General features: G+C 39.0%; 1 pseudogene; it reads left to right on the forward strand.

Moving 5' to 3' along the window:
* Positions 1-10,661: 10,661 nt before the first annotated feature.
* On the forward strand, positions 10,662-10,787 carry LOC128591915 (uncharacterized; annotated as a pseudogene).
* Positions 10,788-13,742: the final 2,955 nt, after the last annotated feature.

Genomic DNA, 13,742 nt, shown 5'->3' on the forward strand with positions numbered 1-13,742 from the left:
TATTAGTATGGAGTACATTGGATATTTATCTTTCCATTCTTGCAATACTTTACTAAGAAGAATGTATTTCAACTCCATCCAGGTAAATGTAAAAGATGTAAGGTCTCCATCTTTTTAATGGCTGCCTAATATTCCATGGTATACATATACCACAGTTTGTTGATCCTTTTATGGGTTGATGGTCAGTTAGGTTGCTTCCACAATTTGGAATTATGAATTGAGCTGCAATAAATATTCTAGTGTTAATGTCTTTGTGGTAAAATGATTATGTTCTTCTGGGTAGATACCTAGTAATGGGATTGCAGGGCCAAATGGAAAGTCTACATTTAGATATTTGAGGATTCTCCATAGTTCTCTCCAAAGGGGCTGTATTAGTTTGCAATCCCACCGCAGTGTAAATGTGTTCCCTTCTCTCCCCCTCCACGCCAGCACCCTGGATCACCTTTAAATCAAATATCAGAAAACATTCTGACTTAGGCATATTCAGCATACTGGTTATTTTGAAAAGATTTTGATATTTTAATTTCAAAGTTTCTTAATACCTTTGACTATAATTAGAAAAATTTTGAGGCATTAAGAGTTTTTACATTATATTTCGGTTGATCTATTTTTTCTGTATTTATTAGATTATAGGCTTATAAATCCAATAGTATACATAAGATAATTTGTCAACAAGGGTTTTTCTTAATAAAAATAATTGTGGAAACAGGGTGGGTATGGGCTGAACATGGTGGAAATGGATCTCTCCAAACATAAAAGAGATATCTCAAAATTGGAAGCTCATTTTTTTATTCTCATATCCTCTTGTTTATTTCAAATCCAAGGGAAAATGCTATTAGCTGGTTATGTTCATAAACATTACCATCTTTTAGGCTGTGGATTACTTTGGCACTACTTCTTACTTCAAAACTGATTCATTTCTCAGTTTGTCAACTGAATTTTTCAGTTCTACAATTTCTGCTTTTTCCTTCCTTATTTCTTCATTAATTTTCTCTGATAGGTTTTGTAATTCCTTCTCTGAGTTGTCTTGAAGTTAACTGAGATTCTTCAGTACAGTTATTTTGAATTCTTTGTCACATATTTCTGTAACTTCAGGATTGGTCACTAGTACTTTATTTAGTTTGGTGCAGCCAAGTTTTTCTGTGTGTTCTTGATGCTTGTGAATATCTGTTGATGCCTGAGCATTGAGGAGTTAGGTATTTATTTTAACAGTCTTGGCTTCTTTGATTCAGTACTTTTTGAGAAGGCTTTCCATATATACAAAGAGAATTGAGTGTTGTGATCTAAGTCTTCGGTCACTGTAGCTGTATCAGCAGTGGAGGTTCCCCAAGCCCAGTAATGCTGTGAATCTTGCAGACCTCTGATAGTATGTCTTTAGGGACTTGGGTAAGATATGGGAGAATTCACTGGATTACCAGGCAAAGTCTCTCACCTTCTTCCCACTGTCTTGCTAGTCTGCTGAATTGGGGAAGGAGTGACATGAGCTCACTCTCATGACCAACAGTGCCACATCACACCTGAAGCCAGCCCAGTCTCACCCAAAGCCCACACTGACTCTCGCCTTGCTACTCTGATCTTTATTCCAAGCCCAAGGACTCTTTAGTCACCAGTGAATCCTACCAGGACTGGATTTTTCCATGCAGGGCAGCATGTTTCATTTTTTTTTTTTTTTTATTAAATCATAGCTGTGTACATTGATATAATCATGGGGCATCATTCACTAGCTTCACAGACCTTTTACCAAGTTTCACATATACCCTTGTAAGATGCACTGCTTTGGTAATCCCACCAATCCCCTTCCCTCTACCCTCTACCCCCTCCCTCCCCACCCTTTCCCCCTTCCCCCTATTCTTAGGTTGTAACTGGGTTATAGCTTTCATGTGAAAACCCTAAATTAGTTTCATAGTACGGCTGAGTACATTGGGTACATTTTCTTCCATTCTTGAGATACTTTACTAAGAAGAATATGTTCTAGCTCCATCCATGTAAACATGAAAGAGGTAAAGTCTCCACCTTTCTTTAAGGCTGCATAATATTCCATAGTGTACATATACCACGATTTATTAATCCATTCGTGGATCGATGGGCACTTGGGCTTCTTCCATGACTTAGCAATTATGAATTGGGCTGCAATAAACATTCTGGTACAAATATCTTTGTTATGATATGATTTTTGGTCTTCTGGGTATATGCCCAGTAGAGGGATTACAGGATTGAATGGCAGATCTATTTTTAGATCTTTAAGTGTTCTCCATATCTCTTTCCAAAAGGAATTTATTAATTTGCATTCCCACCAGCAGTGCAAAAGTGTTCCCTTTTCTTCACATCCAGGCCAACATCTCTGGTCTTGGGATTTTGTGATATAGGCTAGTCTCACTGGAGTTAGATGGTATCTCAAAGTAGTTTTGATTTGCATTTCTCTGATGATTAAAGATGATGAACATTTTTTCATATGTCTGAAGGCCGCGCCTGTCTTCTTCAGAGAAGTTTCTCTTCAAATCCCTTGCCCAGCCTGCGATGGGATCCCTTGTTCTATTCTTGCTAATGCGTTTGAGTTCTCTGTGGATTCTGGTTATTAAACCTTTGTCGGAGACATAACCTGCAGATATCTTCTCCCATTCTGAGGGCTGTTTGCTTGCTTTACTTACTGTGTTCTTGGTTGTGCAGAAGCTTTTTAGTTTGATCAAGTTCCAGTAGTGTATTTTTGAAGCTGCTTCAATTGCCCAGGGGATCCTCCTCATAAAATACTCGCCCAGACCCATTTCTTCAAGGGTTTTCCCTGCACTCTCCTCTAGTATTTTTATAGTCTCATGTCTTAAGTTTAAATCTTTGATCCAGTGAGAGGTGTGGGTCCAGTTTCAGTCTTCTACAGGTTGCCAGCCAGTTCACCCAGCACCATTTGTTAAATAGGGAATCTGTTCCCCACTGAGTGTTTTTAATTGCCTTGTCAAAGATTAAATAACGGTAAGTAGCTGGATTCATCTCTTGGTTCTCTATTCTGTTCCAGAAATCTACTTCTCTGTTTTTGTGCCAATACCATGCTGTTTTGATCACTATCAATTAGTAGTATAGTCTGAGGTCTGGTAGCGTAATTCCTCCTACTTTGTTTTTATTTCTGAGGAATGTCTTGGCTATTCAAGATTTTTTTCTAATTCCATATAAAACGAAGTATTGTTTTCTCAAGATCTTTAAAGTATGACAGTGGAGCTTTAATAAGGATTGCATTGAAATTATATATTGCTTTGGGTAGTATGGACATTTTAACAATGTGGATTCTTCAATGCCATGAGCATGGTATGTTTTTCCATTTGTTAATATTTTCAGCTATTTCTTTTCTTAGAGTTTCATAGTTCTCTTTATAGAGATCTCTCACATCCTTTGTTAGATAAATTCCCAAATATTTCATCTTCTTTGGCACTACTGTGAATGGGATAGAGTCCTTAACTCTTGTTTCAACTTGACTATTGTTGGTATATATAAAGGCTACCGACTTATGAATGTTGATTTTGTAACCTGAGATGCTGCTGCATTCCTTGATCACTTCTAAGAGTTTTGTACTAGAGTCCCTAGTGTTTTCCAGATATACTATCATATCATCTGTGAAGAGTGAAAGTTTGATCTCTTCTGACGCTATATGGATACCCTTGATCGCCTTTTCTTCCCTAATTGCAGTGGCTAAAACTTCCATTACAATGTTAAAAAGCGATGGAGACAATGGGCAGCCTTGTCTGGTTCCTGATCTGAAATGATTCCAATTTCACTCCATTCAATATGATATTGGCTGTGGGTTTGCTGTAGATGGTCTCTATCAGTTTAAGAAATATCCCTTCTATACCGATTTTCTTAAGTGTTCTGATCATGAAGGGATGCTGGATATTATCAAGAGCTTTTTCTTCATCAATTGAGAGAATCATATGGTCTTTGTTTTATAATTTGTTTATGTGATGGATTACATTTATAGATTTATGTATATTAACCAGCCTTGAGACCCTGGGATAAAAACAACTAGGTCATGATGTATAATTTGTTTGATGTGTTGCTGGATTCTGTTTGTTAGGATCTTGTTGAATATTTTTGCATCTATATTCATTAGTGATATTTGTCCATAATTTGCTTTTCTTGTTGGGTCTTTTCCTGGTTTGGGGATCAGGGTGATGTTTGCTTCATAGAACGTGTCAGGTAGTCTTCATTCTTTTTCTACCTTTTGGAACAGGTTGAGTAATATAGGTACTAAATCCTCTTTAAAAGTTTGGTAGAATTCTGACGTGAAACCATCTGGTCCCGGGCTTTTCTTTTTAGGGAGGTTTTATATGGTTGATGCTATTTCCAAACTTGAGATGGGCCTGTTCAACATTTCCACTTGATTCTGGCTAAGTCTTGGAAGGTGACATGCTTCCAAGTATCGGTCAATTTCCTTCAGATTTTCATATTTCTGGGAATACAGTTTCTTGTAATATTCATTAAGGATTTTTTGGATTTCTGAGGAGTCTGTTGTTATTTTGTCTTTGTTGTTTCTGATTGATGAGATTAGAAATTTTACTCTTTTTTTCCTGATTAGGTTGGCCAAAGGTTTATCTATTTTATTGACCTTTTTGAAAAACCAGTTTTTTGATTTATTGATCTGTTGTATTATTCTTTTTTTAATTTCATTTAATTCTGCTCTAATTTTGGTTATTTCTTTTCTTCTACTGGGTCTAGGGTTGGAATGTTCTTCCTTTTCCAGTTGCTTGAGTTGTCCCATTAAGTTGTTAACTTCCTCTCTTTCCGTTCTCTTGAGGAAGGCTTGCAGTGCTATAAATTTCCCTCTTAGAACTGCCTTTGCGGTATCCCAGAGGTTCTGGTAGTTCGTGTCTTCATTGTTGTTTAGTTCCAAAAAATTGGCGATTTCTTTCTTAATCTCATCTCTGACCCAGCTATCATTCAGCATAAGATTATTTAACTTCCATGTTTTTGTATGAGTATGCAGATTCCTGTTGTTACTCAGCTCAAGTTTTATTCCATGGTGGTCTGAGAAGATGCATGGAATAATTTCTATTCCTTTAAATTTACTGAGGTTAGACTTGTGACCTAAGATGTGATCAATTTTGGAGTAAGTTCCATGGGCTGATGAGAAGTATGTGTATTCAGTTTTGTTGGGATGAAATGTTCTGTAGATGTCTGCTAAATCCAAATGTTGGATGGTTAGGTTTACATCTAAGCTTTCTTTGCTCAGCTTCTTGTTGGAGGATCGATCCAACACCGCCAAAAGAGTGTTGAAATCACCGACTATTATGGAGCTGGAGGAAATCAAGTTGCTCATGTCTGTTAGAGTTTCTCTTATAAATTGAGGGACATTCTGGGGTGCATAGATATTAATAATTGAGATCTCATCATATTGAGTATTACCCTTAACAAATATGAAGTGGCCATTCTTGTCCTTCCTTACTTTTGTTGGTTTAAAGCCTATTGTATCTGCAAATAAAATTGCAACACCTGCTTTTTTCTGATTACCATTTGCCTGAAATAGGGATGACCATCCTTTCTCCCTGAGTCTGTATTTGTCTTTTAAGTTAAGATGTGACTCTTGTATGCAACAGATATCTGGCCTGAGTTTTTGTATCCAGTCAGCTAACCTATGCCTCTTTAGAGGACAGTTTAAGCCTTTCACATTAATGGAGAATATTGATAAGTCTGGTGAAGTTTTGGGTCTCGAGTTTTTCAAAAGTCCAGTGGGCATTTTTAATCCTTTTGCCAGTGTGGAAATTGGAGTTTGATCCTAAGTTTCTGAGTGAGTTTACTTTTGTGGTATAAGATTGGGTTGGTCATTATGGAGGATAGGTCTGAGAATATTCTGAAGAGCTGGTTTGGTTATGGCAAATTTCTTTAGCATATGAATGTCATTAAAGTATTTAATTTCTCCATCATAAATGAAACTCAGTTTAGCTGGATACAAGATCTGGGGTTGAAAGTTATTTTGCTTTAGAAGATTAAAAGTCAGTGACCACCCTCTTCTGCCTTGAAAAGTTTCAGCAGAGAGATCTGCAGTCTTTCTAATATTATTCCCTTTGAAGGTAATGGTTTTCGTTTTCCTGGCAGCTTTGAGGATTTTCTCCTTCATATTAACTTAAGTGAAGTTAATTATGATATGCCTGGGGGATGCCTTATTGGGGTTGAGTCATGCTGGGGTTCTGAAGCTGTCCGCTATCTCAATTTCAGAATCTCTAGGCATGTCTGGAAAATTCTCTTTCATAATTTCATGCAGAAGGGCCTCTGTGCCCAGCGAGGCCACTGCATCTGTTTCTGGAACTCCAATGATTCGGATATTTGCCTTCTTCGAATTATCCCAGAGCTCTCTGAGAGAATGATCCGTTTTGCTCTCCATTTCTCTTCCTCTTTGAGAGTTTGGGAGCGTTCAAAGGCTTTATCTTCAATGTCAGAAATCCTTTCTTCTGCTTGCTCCATTCTGTTGCTGAGGGATTCTACTGTATTTTTCATATCTTTGAGGGCTGCAAATTCTTGTTTCAGTGTGTCCAGGTCTTTGGTGGTTTTGTCTTTAAATTCGTTAAATTCTTGAGGCAACTTTTGAATTTCTCCTCGAATTCCTAATTCCACTTTGTTAATCTTGTCTGCAATCCAAATTCTGAATTCGATTTCTGACATCTCAGCCAGTTGTTTATGAATAGGATCTTCAATGACATTTGCCATATCTTTCCTTGGGGGGTTGATCTATTCTGGTTATTCATATTACCAGAGTTTTTCCTCTGATTCCGCCCCATGGTTGTTTTACTCCCTTTGATTTTTTTCCCCTGGGGCTTTGTTGAGGGCCTGTACAGTGTAGTGGCCTGAGAAACTGGGGCTCTGTCTGGTGTGGTGGGGCTAAGTGGTTCTGTCTTGTTTTCAGCTGGTTTCTGTTCCACCCTAGTGAAACAGATACTCTGGATTGAAGTCTCAGCTTTGGAGAAATATCAGTAATTAAGTCACCCTGCCCCGAACCGGCAAACAATTGGAAAAGAAAAATCAAACCTTCCTACCACCGTGAACCCAGGGCACCACCTGATTTGTCCTCAGGCGATTGGTTCAGTTCAAAAAGTCCAAATCAATTGTCTCAGTCTGCACCTGTCTCGGGTGAGAGAGTTTAAGAGGTCTCTGGGAACTGGATCAAGGGGTCCGGTGACTACTCTGGTGTGGCTTGCTCCAGTGCTGTGTGGAGTCAGGAGGAGCCACCCAGCCAATAGATCAGTCTGGGAAGGTTGCTGCCTCCTTCCCCACCTTGAACCACTGTCACACCCAGTCACTGATAGCCCTGCAGTTGGCTGACCCAGTTGCCTGTAGTGAATCGGTACTCCAGGAGTTTGCCCCTGCCTGAATCACAAGGAAGTCTGGCAGGCCGCTGCGCTCTGCCTCTCTCCAGCAGGAGGAGGTGAGGCCTGACAACCTTGGGTGCTTGATGAAGGTTGAGGGTTTTTCACTCAGGTCCAGTCTTGCCCCTGATTAATGTTACTAACAGAACAGAACAACTCTGCTGTTCCCCTGCAGAAGAGAAGCTGAATTGAGTTCCAAATCAGCTTGTTTTGCTCTTGTATTGTCTATAAGCTGACGATCCCCTGAGGGCCAGGTGCGTCTTAGGTTTAGTAAAGCGAACCTCTGGGTCAGCCCCACCCTGGGAGTTTCTCTGGTTTGCAAGTTGGAGTTGCCTCAGGCAAACTCAGAGTCTCTGGTTGCCCAGGGAGACAAGGTGTGTGGCTTCAGAATATTCGGCAGTGAGCTGTATTGCTAGCAAAAGAGGGCTGCTGTTTTGTGGCTCAGGCAACCGCTGTTCTGGTGTAGCTCCCTTCTGGCCAACTGTCCTCTCTCCGCACCCATACCCCAGAGTCTGCACCAACCGGCTGCAGTCCAGCACTGTCTATACCCCTCAAGCAATCGCCCAAGAGCCTTGACCCCTGGGGGACAGGCCTCCAGACCTTGGAGTGAGAGCAGAGGGGAGCGTGGGGAGTGCTGGGAGCCTGGGGTTGCAGTCAGAGAACACACACAGCTTTACACAGTTTTATGCCTGGCTGTATTGTCACCAAAAGACGGCTGTCGCACTGTGCCTCAGGGAACTGCCACTCTGGTGCGGTCCCCTCTCTGCCAACTGTGACTGGCCTCCATACCTCAGTATGAGTGAAGGGGAGCGCTGGGAGCTCAGAATTCCAGGTAGAGACTATATACAGTTTATGCAGTTTTATGCTTGTCAGTAGGACACCGTGGCACCCTAGTAGGGGAGGTAGGTCCAGTTTTTAGAGGGTCTCTCCCGTGGAGTGTAGTGGGAGAACTTTGAACTCTGCCCAGTTGTTCGTGGGGCACTCTGAGCCATTCTTATGGGGGAGGGGACTCCCATCTGCTTGGTGATGGATTTTGTACCTTTTGTTTGTATCCTTGTGGTCGGAGCTTGCCTCAGCAGGGTTGACATGCGTTCTTCAACCTTCTCTCTTAGTGCAGCTCAAATCCACCAGGTTACTTGCTGAATTTTTGTCCTTTAACTCTCCTACTGGACGGGAGCCTCTGTGGAAAGCTGGCTTCAGTCAGCCATCTTGTCTCCTCCCCTGCATGTTTCATTTTGGACCAGGATTGGTATAGAAATGCTATCCAAGGACTAAGTCCTGGAATCAGAGGCTGCCGAAGTCTGCTTGGTATTTTATTTTACTGTGATTAAGCTACTACCCAAGTCACAAGGTAAAGTCCTCTGAACTGTTCCCTTTCCAGCAGAAGAAGATTCACCCTGAGTTGCACTGCCCTGCCTGGAATTTGGGGAGGGGTTGACACAGGCACTGGCTTTGCCACCACTACTGGTGTCTCACTGGTTCACATGCTCACCATGCACTCTGGCTCTAAACCAGCACAGCTGGAGAATTGTTCAAGGACTGCAGCCTGGAGGGTCTGACTGATTTATGAATTTATTTTCAACTCCAAGTCACTTTTTGTCAGCTAGTGGTAGGGCTAGCTGGAACTCTCAAGTTTCAGAGTGGAGGATTTCCCTGTGTCCAGGCTGATCTAAATGCTCCTTCCATGGGCATAGGCAGAATTCTGCCCTGTGTTATTTTCCCCTGTGCCATGGTAGCCCTGTATTCCAATGGAGAGTTCCACTGTCACTTCTCTCACCTTACTCTGGGCACACAGATTCTCTCTCCACATGGTGTGCTGACAGGGCACTGCCAGGGAATGGGGGTAGTGTGGTGTAGGCACTGCAAGGCTGTCTTTTTCTGCCCACTTTAGTGCACCTTCCCTTGATATAATGTTAAAACCAGTTACTTGCTCACTTGGTTTTTGGTTCTTCTGAAGGTGTTTGCTTTCATAGATAGTTATTAAATTTGGTGTTTATGAGGAAAGATGAGCACTGGAGGTTTCTATTTGACCATCTTACTCTTCCCTCTCTTTATAGTTTCATATTTTAAAGAGTGATACACACTGAAATTTGCTTTCCTCTGGACAATTCAGAATTTTAGTTAAATATTTCTAACTTTTCTAATCTCATTTTTTGAGAATCTAGACTTAATCAATGGAAAATTTTGTCTTAAACATGAATTTGAAATTATATATATGAACATATACATACTCACACATACATGTTTTTGTGTATTTGAAATGAATTTATGTATTTTAAGTCAATCTCATGGGCTTTTCTTGCCCTGAGGATATTACCATATTATTATTTGAAATTTCTCAATATTCTTTTCTGCAGACAAAACAGAATTGAGAAAAATAATGGTAGTTAATAGATGACTATAAATAATTCTAAATATGCAAATATTTTAACCTATTGCTCTTAACCTTCCCCATTAGATTGGAATATAGGGATTTTACCTTCCATTTTATATTCCAAATCTATTTGTATACAATGCAGAAAGTAACAGTATAGCTATCTGATAAATACACGCAATATGGAAAGTTACATATAATAATTTTCATAAAATAGTTTTGCGTTTCCTTTCCTTGAATTTAGTAGTAGGTATAGAAGATACAGAGTATATATACTAGAGAGCAATCAGCAGTGGCACACCGTGAGTACACACATGTGCATTTGCACACATGCATATACACACAACTACACATTTTAAGGACTAGATTGTATTTGGAATTTGGGGGAGTTCAGAACATTAGAAAAAAATTTGGTATTGCTGTCAAATAAATAAGAACTCTGAGTACAGAAATTCTAACCCAGTCAAGTACTACCCCTCATGGAATAGTATATGTGGTTAGTGGAATAGCATAAGTTATGAAAGAAAGCAAATTCAGCTAAGTGGTTTATCTTATTTAGTAACATATTCTAGGCATCATCTTCTCTTTTTTCTTTCTCTTCCATTATATATAGAATATGTTACCTGTCTTCTCTTATATAAATTAGGGTTGATCAGAGAGGTGAATCTGAAAGAAAGATGTCTAGAATTTCCTAAAGGAGCAACGATATCTGATCTCAAAGTACTCCACTTCAATGATAAATGGCATTGTTGAAATAGGAAACAACAATGATGTACAACCACTGATGGGTACAGTAAGTTATTTAAAATTACTCTAGAAGTTGCAAAATACTGTAGCTATTTAAATGAGATAAAGGCTAATGAAAAAATTGCTATATATTTATAGAGCTATTTCTGATAATATTTTAAAGTAAAAATTCATAATTAACTTTAAATATTAAATATCTTAGCTTTGTGCAGTGGCAGTATTATAGCCAATGAGGTTTATCCGAGGGACAATTATTGCCAATTAAATATTAAACATCTTGTTTACAGTTTCCAAGATTTTATTACATTATTTAAAATGCAAATGTAATAAAACCTTGGACTGTAAAATAAAAATACTCTGTAAAGAAATTACAATGTTTTATAGATAGTATAGGAAGTCAGACAATTAAGTATGTAGCATTTTTCTTAGAATGAATTTGCAAATTTAATTGTCCAAACTCATATATAGTCATTATAAACAGAAGATAAATTTAGTCCTGACAACTTGAGAGGGATTTAAATTAGTTTTTAAAAATGCATTCATTTTCACTTTTGGAGACAAATTTGAACAACTACATGGATATATTTGTGCATATGTGTATATGTGTGAGTGTGGGGACAACCAAAATGTCTATACTTTTTAGTATTTACACTCACACGACATGAAGTATTCATCATTATATTTAACTATATATGAGTAACATTTTTTTTTCTTTTATTGTTGGGGATTCATTGAGGGTACAATAAGCCAGGTTACACTGATTGCAATTGTTAGGTAAAGTCCCTCTTGCAATCATGTCTTACCCCCATAAAGTGTGACACACACCAAGGCCCCACCCCCCTCCCTCCTTCCCTCTTTCTGCTTCCCCCCCATAACCATAATTGTCATTAATTGTCCTCATATCAAAATTGAGTACATAGCATTCATGCTTCTCCATTCTTTTTTTTTATTGTTGGGGAGTCATTGAGGGTACAATAAGCCAGGTTACACTGATTGCAATTGTTAGGTAAAGTCCCTCTTGCAATCATGTCTTGTCCCCATAAAGTGTGACACACACCAAGGCCCCACTCCCCACCCTCCTTCCCTCTTTCTGCTTCCCCCCCATAACCATAATTGTCATTAATTGTCCTCATATCAAAATTGAGTACAAAGGATTCATGCTTCTCCATTCTTGTGATGCTTTACTAAGACTAATGTCTTCCACGTCCATCCAGGTTAATACAAAGGATGTAAAGTCTCCATTTTTTTTAATGGCTGAATAGTATTCCATGGTATACATATACCACGGCTTGTTAATCCATTCTTGGGTTTGTGGGCATTTAGGCTGTTTCCACATTTTGGCGATTGTAAATTGAGCTGCAATAAACAGTCTAGTACAAGTGTCCTTATGATAGATGGATTTTTTTCCCTCTGGGTAGATGACCAGTAATAGGATTGCAGGATCAAATGGGAGGTCTAGATTGAGTGCTTTGAGGTTTCTCCATACTTCCTTCCAGAAAGGTTGTACTAGTTTGAAGTCCCACCAGCAGTGTAAAAGTGTTCCCTTCCCTCCACATCCACGCCAGCATCTGCAGTTTTGAGATTTTGTGATGTGGGCCATTCTCACTGGGGTTAGATGATATCTCAGGGTTGTTTTGATTTGCATTGCTCTAATATATAGAGATGATGAACATTTTTTCATGTGTTTGTTAGCCATTCGTCTGTCGTCTTTAGAGAAAGTTCTATTCATGTCTCTTGCCCATTGATATAAGGGACTGTTGGCTTTTTTCATGTGGATTAATTTGAGTTCTCTATAGATCCTAGTTATCAAGAATTTGTCTGATTGAAAATATGCAAATATCCTTTCCCATTGTGTAGGTTGTCTCTTTGCTTTGGTTATTGTCTCCTTAGCTGTACAGAAGCTTTTCAGTTTAATGAAGTCCCATTTGTTTATTTGTGTTGTTGTTGCAATTGCCATGGCAGTCTTCTTCATGAAGTCTTTCCCCAGGCCAATATCTTCCAGTGTTTTTCCTATGCTTTCTTGGAGGATTTTTATTGTTTCATGCCTTAAGTTTAAGTCCTTTATCCATCTTGAATCAATTTTTGTGAGTGGGGAAAGGTGTGGGTCCAGTTTCAGTCTTTTACATGTAGACATCCAGTTCTCCCAACACCATTTATTGAATAGGGAGTCTTTCCCCCAAGGTATGTTCTTATTTGGTTTATCAAAGATTAGGTGGTTGTAAAATGTTAGTTTCATTTCTTGGTTTTCAATTCGATTCCAAGTGTCTATGTCTCTGTTTTTGTGCCAGTACCATGCTGTCTTGAGCACTATGGCTTTGTAGTACAGACTAAAATCAGGTATGCTGATGCCCCCAGCTTTATTTTTGTTACAGAGAACTGCCTTAGCTATACGGTTTTTTTTCCGGTTCCATACAAAACGCAGAATCATTTTTTCCAAATCTTGAAAGTACGATGTTCGTATTTTGATAGGAATGGCATTGAATAGGTAGATTGCTTTGGGAAGTATAGACATTTTAACAATGTTGATTCTTCCCATCCATGAGCATGGTATGTTCTTCCATTTGTTAATATCCTCTGCTATTTCCTTTCTGAGGATTTCATAGTTTTCTTTATAGAGGTCCTTGACCTACTTTGTTAGGTATATTCCTAAGTATTTCATTTTCTTTGAGACTATGGTGAAGGGAGTTGTGTCCTTAATTAGCTTCTCATCTTGACTGTTATAGGTGTACACAAAGGCTACTGACTTGTGGACATTGATTTTATATCCTGAAACATTACTGTATTTTTTGATGACTTCTAGGAGTCTTGCGGTTGAGTCTTTGGGGTTCTCTAAGTATAAGATCATGTCGTCAGCAAAGAGGGAGAGTTTGACCTCCTCTGCTCCCATTTGGTTTCCCTTTGTTTCCTTGTCTTGCCTAATTGTATTGGCTAGAACTTCCAGCACTACGTTGAATAGTAAAGGTGACAGAGGACAACCTTGTCTGGTTCCAGTTCTAAGAGGAAAAGCTTTCAGTTTTACTCCATTCAGTAAAATATTGGCTGTGGGTTTGTCATACATAGCTTCAATCAGTTTTAGAAATGTGCCACCTATGCCTATACTCTTCAGAGTTCTAATTAGAAAAGGATGCTGGAATTTATCAAATGCTTTTTCTGCATCTATTGAGAGGATCATGTGATCTTTATTTTTGCCTCTGTTAATATGGTGGATAACGTTTATAGACTTGCGTATGTTAAACCAGCCTTGCATCCCTGGGATGAAGCCTACTTGATCATGATGAATG

This window comes from Nycticebus coucang, chromosome 1 (genome assembly GCF_027406575.1).
Source record: "Nycticebus coucang isolate mNycCou1 chromosome 1, mNycCou1.pri, whole genome shotgun sequence".
Classification (NCBI taxonomy): Eukaryota; Metazoa; Chordata; class Mammalia; order Primates; family Lorisidae; genus Nycticebus; species Nycticebus coucang.